General features: G+C 39.7%; 1 protein-coding gene across 1 annotated transcript in view; it reads right to left on the bottom strand.

Moving 5' to 3' along the window:
- LOC115924931 (diamine acetyltransferase 2-like) overlaps positions 1–6,168 on the bottom strand; it is a 31,308-nt gene extending 25,140 nt beyond the window's left edge. The window contains exon 1 of the mRNA XM_030987844.1: positions 5,921–6,168. The gene's annotated coding sequence lies outside the window, so the exon portion shown is untranslated. The remainder of the gene's footprint in view (positions 1–5,920) is intronic.
- Positions 6,169–6,884: the final 716 nt, after the last annotated feature.

Here is a 6,884-nt window from a genome sequence, read left to right as displayed (position 1 = left end):
ATTAAAAACTCCGAAGGAACTTTTCTTTTTATATGAAGACGTCAAATTTTTTTTCTACGGTAATCCGTAAGGTCATCCGTACTATAGGAGCAATTTACTAAACGTAAAGTCCTTGTTATGACTGCGCTTTGTGCGGAAAGAATACACGGTGTGAAACATCGAACTGTTTTCACAAAAATGTTCATGTCAGCATGTCTGGCAAGAGAACTGAAGAAAACATGACGTAATTAATGACCACCTATCGCCTATCTTTTGAGGAAAATGGTTTGTTTTCGCAGGTGGTCTTTAAGCCCCACTGCACTACTTATAGCTACTTGCGCCCTCTATACAGCCAACAATCCTAACAGTGCATGTTGGTCCCCCATGATGCCCTTTTTCTTATTTTAATTGAGAGCTGATTTGATGAGATAACTACCTGCCAGTGACCTTGCAGGGAGGTATAATCTTAAGCCCCACTGCACTACTTATAGCTACTTGCGCCTTCTATATATAGCAAACAATGCCTAATCGGTGCCTGTTGGTTCCCCATGATGCCCTTTTTCGTCTGTTAATTGAGAGCTGATTTGATGAGATGATCACCTGTCAGTGACCTTGCAGGGAGGTCTTATCCCCCTGGCCAAACTAGCACAGATGGGCTTTAAAGAAACCTCGCCCCAAGAAATAACTCTAGTTATTCTGAAAGATTTGTTGTATTATATATATTGCTCCATTATTGTACACGATTCCCTACCAAAGTGTATGAGAGAGGTATAAAGCAAGAATAATGTACAGTTTCCCAACAAGACATGGGCATTGTCATTTTCTTGATATCGTGACGTAATATCGTATCGTAATAGATTTTTGGGGGATTTATTATTGAATTAAAAAGTCTTTCCTACTAAAGCGTGGTGCATGCTACATGTACAAGTTTGCCTGGTACGTCACATTATCAAGAAAATGGCTGCGCCAATGTCATGCTAAAATGCATTACATTAAATCCAAGAATATCTTCATTTCATGTACACTTTCGTATGAAACATTGTACATCGCAGGACAGGAAACGCATCTCATTTCTCAGCATACCTACACTTATTTTGGGGGGATGAGGTTTCCTTTTAAAAAAATGTCGAACACTTGATATTTTTCCATAGCACACAAAGATGTTGAATTTGCCCCTAATAAAAAAGGGGGACTTACAGCCACTTATTTGTGTAATTTAAAAGTAAGTCAACCGCCCCCCCCCCCCCCCACCAACCCCCTCTCGAGTCACTATCAGGAGCCGTATAGGGCCTGATGAAGCCAAGTGGGATTCTGTATGTATTATGAGCTTAATACTTCCATCAGGTGCCTTGATCATGTCAAATAACAGTCAGGCTTTCACACGCGAACCATCCTGAAATATATGGCACTCTAGGTCTATATTTTGAAAAATGATTTCAATCTCGTCGTTTTATTCTGCACGTATCGTGTGACTATGAAATAAGAAGACATTTATAGCAATGATATTTTGCGCAACATATATGTCAGTTCTTAAACCAGTAGTATACGAGATGTCATGTCCTGACGCCTGCCTGCGTCGGTGACTTGTCAGATCTCTGATGCGCCATTAGAGCGTAGTATGCAGGCACACACTCTAAATTGACACTTTACAACAATTCATAAAGCCTTGCGCAGAGCCTAGCTATGTTAGTCTCTGGCTATAGGCCTATAGCAAACCGACACTGGGCCAACGTTGGGCCAACAGATGCTGTTACGTTGGCCCAACGTCGTATAGCCAACCAATATCCATCGGTTATCAGTGAAAAATGGCGACAATGGCCCAACGTTTAGCCAATGTTGGATTGCCAACTGCGACCGTGTCGACCATGGCCGACGTTGGCCCAACGTCGTATTGTTATCTGGGCATGGCTGTATTACAAAAAATAGCGTTAGTGGATTACAAAGACTATGGTGTGCAGTAGACTGTGCAGTTAGTAATTTTAGTTCAGTTGCTTTTTTATGTGCAGTGATTGACAAGGAAGAAAGGAGAAGAAAAAAAAGAAATAAAATCTTTTGTGAGTCGCCAATCCAGACATAATAACCCTTGTCGTTGAAGAAAAGCGTCTATCACCGTACATTTGATACCCAGGCGGCACCGTTTGGGCCCTAGAGTAATATAGTCAGTGACAGGGGTGGCGCCACAGGGGGGGCAGGGGTCGGCCGCCCCCTATCATTTCAAAAAGGAAGAGGAAGGGAAGGGGAGAGAGAGAGAAAAGGGAGAAGGAAAAGGAAAAGACAAGAAGGAGAAGGAAAAGGAAAGGAAAAGTAGGAGAAGAAAAGAAAAGGAAGGGGAAGAGAAGGAGGAAGGCCAGGGGAAGAGAACTATCAAATGTAAATTATGACGTAAGGGAGGGCGGGGAGAGCGAACAGAACAAAATTAAGATAAAGAAAAAGGGCAAAAAAGCAAGCCAAATCAGGCATCAATTTCAATAAAATCTTCAACTGCTGAGGGGGGCACTTCCCCTCAGACACCCTCGCCTGGTAGTTGAACTTAACACTGTTTTTCTTTTTAATTTTGCAAAAAGTATGCACCAAATCGAGCCATTTATGTATCAATTAAAACCAAAAACTTCCAACTCCTCAGAGACACTTTTACGTCGCACAAGCGCAACGATTGCGCTTGCTCGCCCATTCGCCCCCCCCCCCCCCCCCAACAAAATAACCTGGCGCCGTCCCTGGTCAGTGATGGTGACTGGCGAGAAAGAAAGGAGAAGAAAGAAGAAAGAAAGAGTGTGAATGCTTCTTAGACAGCAACGATTAAAAACAAGAAAACCTATTGTGAGTCGCAAATCCAGACATAATATCCCTTGTCGTTGAAGAAAGGGTCTAAGCACTTTAGATTTGAAAGCACGTACTGTTTTGGCCTAGTTACCTGGGGGTTTCACAAAGATCCTACATGTAAGTTGAACTTATCTCTAAGTTGGACTTCAAAATTATGGAAAGCCGTTAGCATCTATGAAAATATTTTATAAAAGTTATTTTAAATGGCATAAAATGTTGAATCAAGTCATTCATATTTTCTATTATCAAGGAGATTTCATGTTCTTGAATTGGAATTTATGAAAAATCTAAAATACCTAAATTCTTGCTTTTGAATATATTTTATTTCAAGGCTACAAATGGCGCTCCATAATTTTGAAGTCCAACTTAGAGTTAAGTTTGACTTGGGATCTTAGTGAAACACCCCCTGGAGTAATATAGTCAGTGATAGTGAACAAAATTTAAAGCATCCAAATATATCAAAATTGTAAAGAATCATTATCCACCCAATTTTCAAAATTTCCCGAAACTTTGTATTACCTTTAATAGATAATATCGGGACACAGGAATTATTATTGTATGTAAGGCGTACCAAATGACAAGTAAGTGTAAGCACAATACCATAGTTAAGATGGATGGAGTGAAATAGAATTGGCATCCAATTCCTTCAAATTTTGATATACTGTGTTTTCAATCATCTACACACTAAGAAAAAATGGTGCAAGTATGCACCTTTAGGGGTGCAAACCGATGCAACAATAGCAGCACCTTTAGGGGTTAAATCCTGCACCCTTTTTAAAGGTGCAATCCTGCACCCTTTAAAAGGGTGCCAGATTGAACCTTTTAGGGGAAATAGTACCCTTTATGGTTCATTCCTGCACCTTCAGGGGTGCAAACCGATGCAACACTAGCAGCACATTTATGGGTTCAAACCTGCACCCTTTAAGAGGGTGCCAGATTGCACCTTTAAGGAGACATGTTAGTACCCTTAATGGTTCAATCCTGCTCCATTAGGGGTGCAAACCGATGCAATACCAGCACCTTTAGGGGTTCAATCATGCACCCTTTAAAAGGTGCAATCCTGCACCCATCATAGGGGAATACTGGTAAAATTTGCTCGTACACAAATACATATTAAACATGCATGATGTTTCTTGGTTAGTAATCATATAATCAATATAGCTAAAACGTGAATGTAATTGTAACATGATCAGACAAAATAATCTATTGGCTAATGATTGCCATAGGAAAATACAAATCACAAAATTGATGTGCATTGTCATAATTTGCTTAACAAATCATGATAAATATATTTTTATGTTAACACGTGGACAGTAATCATGAATATGCATGCAATATGCAAACTTTTATTTTGCACCCTTTTTTGGTCGATAGGGTTCATTTTTGTGGGAAGGGTGCAAAATCTTATATTGCACCCGTTTTTGAACCCCTTTTCCTTCAATAGGGTTCATTTTTATGTAAAGGGTGCAAACTCTTATTTTACGCACCCTTTTTTGCACCCTTTTTCTGAGAGTGTATGATATTAGCATTTCTGAAAAAAAATCATTTCAATAATAATAATAATAATAATAATGATAGTGTAAACTTGGGGACGTTCATGGCGCTAGCTCAGCATCAGTTCTTGTTAATACATGTACAAGTGGATATATGTTTATTTGATGATAGAGTTACACTATCAGAAACTCAAAAACAATTTTGCAACATTTGTATCACCTATTTCAATCCTCAGCTCTGCCCGGTGGGGCCCGGTGCCCTCCAGCTGCTCCACTCACTGACAATTCAAGGGGCTAGCCCAGTCAGCACATGGTTCACAGGGGCTCTAGCATCTGAGGCTACCAGGTCCCAAAGGTGTTCTATACCTGATTATACCCATTAAAACATCGAGAAAAACATGCTCGTCAAACTCTTCATAACTAATAAAATAGAAGTTTTTCATTTTTCACACAGGGCATGAAATAATATGCCAGAAATGAAGAAAAAACAGGGAATAAAATACGCTTTCCATCGTCGTTTAGAATAATTAGCAAAAGGCTAGTAAAATAAGTAAATATCATATAATTATAGGAATCTGAGCGTCATGCATGTTATAGGTTGGGTTATCCAACATTCGCGCAAAAGCACAATAAGTTTTATATTGTATATCACTTAACTTTTAGAAAAAACATGTCTGAAAAGTGGAAGAAGCATTATGCAAGGAGGTTTGAAGGTTGATTAGTTTATGTGTTTTACATATACTGCTAAGAAAGCATGCTTGAAGTAAGCAGCCAGGAGACCGACGGATTTAGGTCCTCTCCGATGGACTTGATAATGAGTAATAATACCCTACCAAAGGGTACTAGCGCATCGAATTGGTTTCGAACCGGGACCTCCCGGTTACCAGACCACTGCTCTACCACTGAGCTATCGCGCCTCACTCTTTCGGGTTTTTAAAACGCTGAAGACCCATGAGCTTCCTATGGGCTCTGCTTCTGGACCCCACGCCGTTTTCCTCCTCATAATTTTTTCAATAAAACTTTCAGCTTATCTTTAATTGTACATCTAGCATCGAAGTCACTACCTTAGCACCATTTTCTCTCATCTGAACAATGTTACCAAGTCCCTTTTAAATACGATGTGTCAACATTCCATAATCTAAATTTCCTCTCTCGGTCGCTACGCTCTCTCGCACCCTGTATTACGCCAAACCGACAGGAAAAATGATTCTCTCTATCGAGTGATCGATTGTTTGTTTTCCTTTACAAATAATGATATTGCAGTATATCGATTACCTTGACATGGCTCTGTAAAAACTTAAAGAATGCAACATGCAATGATCCGACTATTGTGTGCTGAGAATTCGAATCGTAGCCCGGAAATAACGTATTTTGAAATTAATCCGCATTTCCCGCTCTCCACCCAAGTGTAAATGGGTACCAGTCCCGTTGTTTGCTGGGGTAACACTAATTGCACGGCCAGCATGGAGGGAGAGCAGTATTAATACTGATGAGACTACCCTTGGTAAATAAGACCCAATTATTCAGAATCATACTTTGAAAGCTGATTATATGATGAAGCCGTGACTAACTAAAACTTATGTGATTAAGCCGTGACTAACTAAAACTTATATAGCTGTAATACTCACTTAAAGATAACACCTGCTCCAAATGATTAGAGGTCAATGTAGCAATCGATCTGTTATCCGTTAGTATGTGAAGTATACAAATCCAGAATTGATAGAAATGTGTCGAAATTACAAGTTTAATTGGTGCAGACGTCGGCTGAAATAGAGAATGTATTCAAGAGAAGGTTTCTTTCCCCATGAAATCCAGAGCGCATCTGGTGCCAGTGAAGTATCCTCGTTTTAAATATAGGAATGAGTTTTTGGTTCGAGTACTAGGTACGTGCGACACAAATCACTTTTGTGCGCACAGCACTGGTGAGCGATGCATGTCGCCTTCAGCGGAACAGCACGTACAGACACGTCGGGGGGGGGGGGGTATAACAGATCCCATCCACGCACTTTCCTTTGTTTCAGGGGGGTAAAGCCTAAAGAAGGGCTACCTGCATATGTTTCAGGTTGTAACAAAACTCAAATTCAATTTCAAATTTGTTGAGCTTTTAAGTAAATATCATAATTTAGGATGTACACGAATATACTGTACATGTACTCTTGGCCTCTTGGGTTCCAGAAATTTGCCCTTCAACTTTGGTCTTTCTTTTTACTAAAGCTACTTACAATATCATTAATTTGGATGTTGCATGACAAATTATGAATCCAATTAAAAACTATTCTAAGCTATGCATATGAAATATCGGGACGTGTGTGTAAGTTTTTGATATACTGAGCATTGGTGTAGGACGAAATTTGACTCAAGTTTGACCCCTTTTCGATATAATGGTATGTGCTAAAACGAAAGTATGAACAATTTGCCTGCGTGAGGTCCAATTGAAACAAGATTTTCAATAGAGAACATGACAATGAAACTATTTGCACAAGTCATGTAATGCGATGCCCAAAACCGTTTGCACCTTTCATCCTGTATAAATGGAAACCATGCATGTTCGGAAGGTGTCAAGTGAGCTGTTGTTCCTTTAGTCCCAGAATT

Source organism: Strongylocentrotus purpuratus, unplaced genomic scaffold (assembly GCF_000002235.5).
Source record: "Strongylocentrotus purpuratus isolate Spur 01 unplaced genomic scaffold, Spur_5.0 spur5_scaffold_17, whole genome shotgun sequence".
NCBI classification, from domain to species: Eukaryota; Metazoa; Echinodermata; class Echinoidea; order Camarodonta; family Strongylocentrotidae; genus Strongylocentrotus; species Strongylocentrotus purpuratus.
Note: the sequence above shows the minus strand (reverse complement) of the source record. Positions and strands in the feature narration are given on the sequence as shown.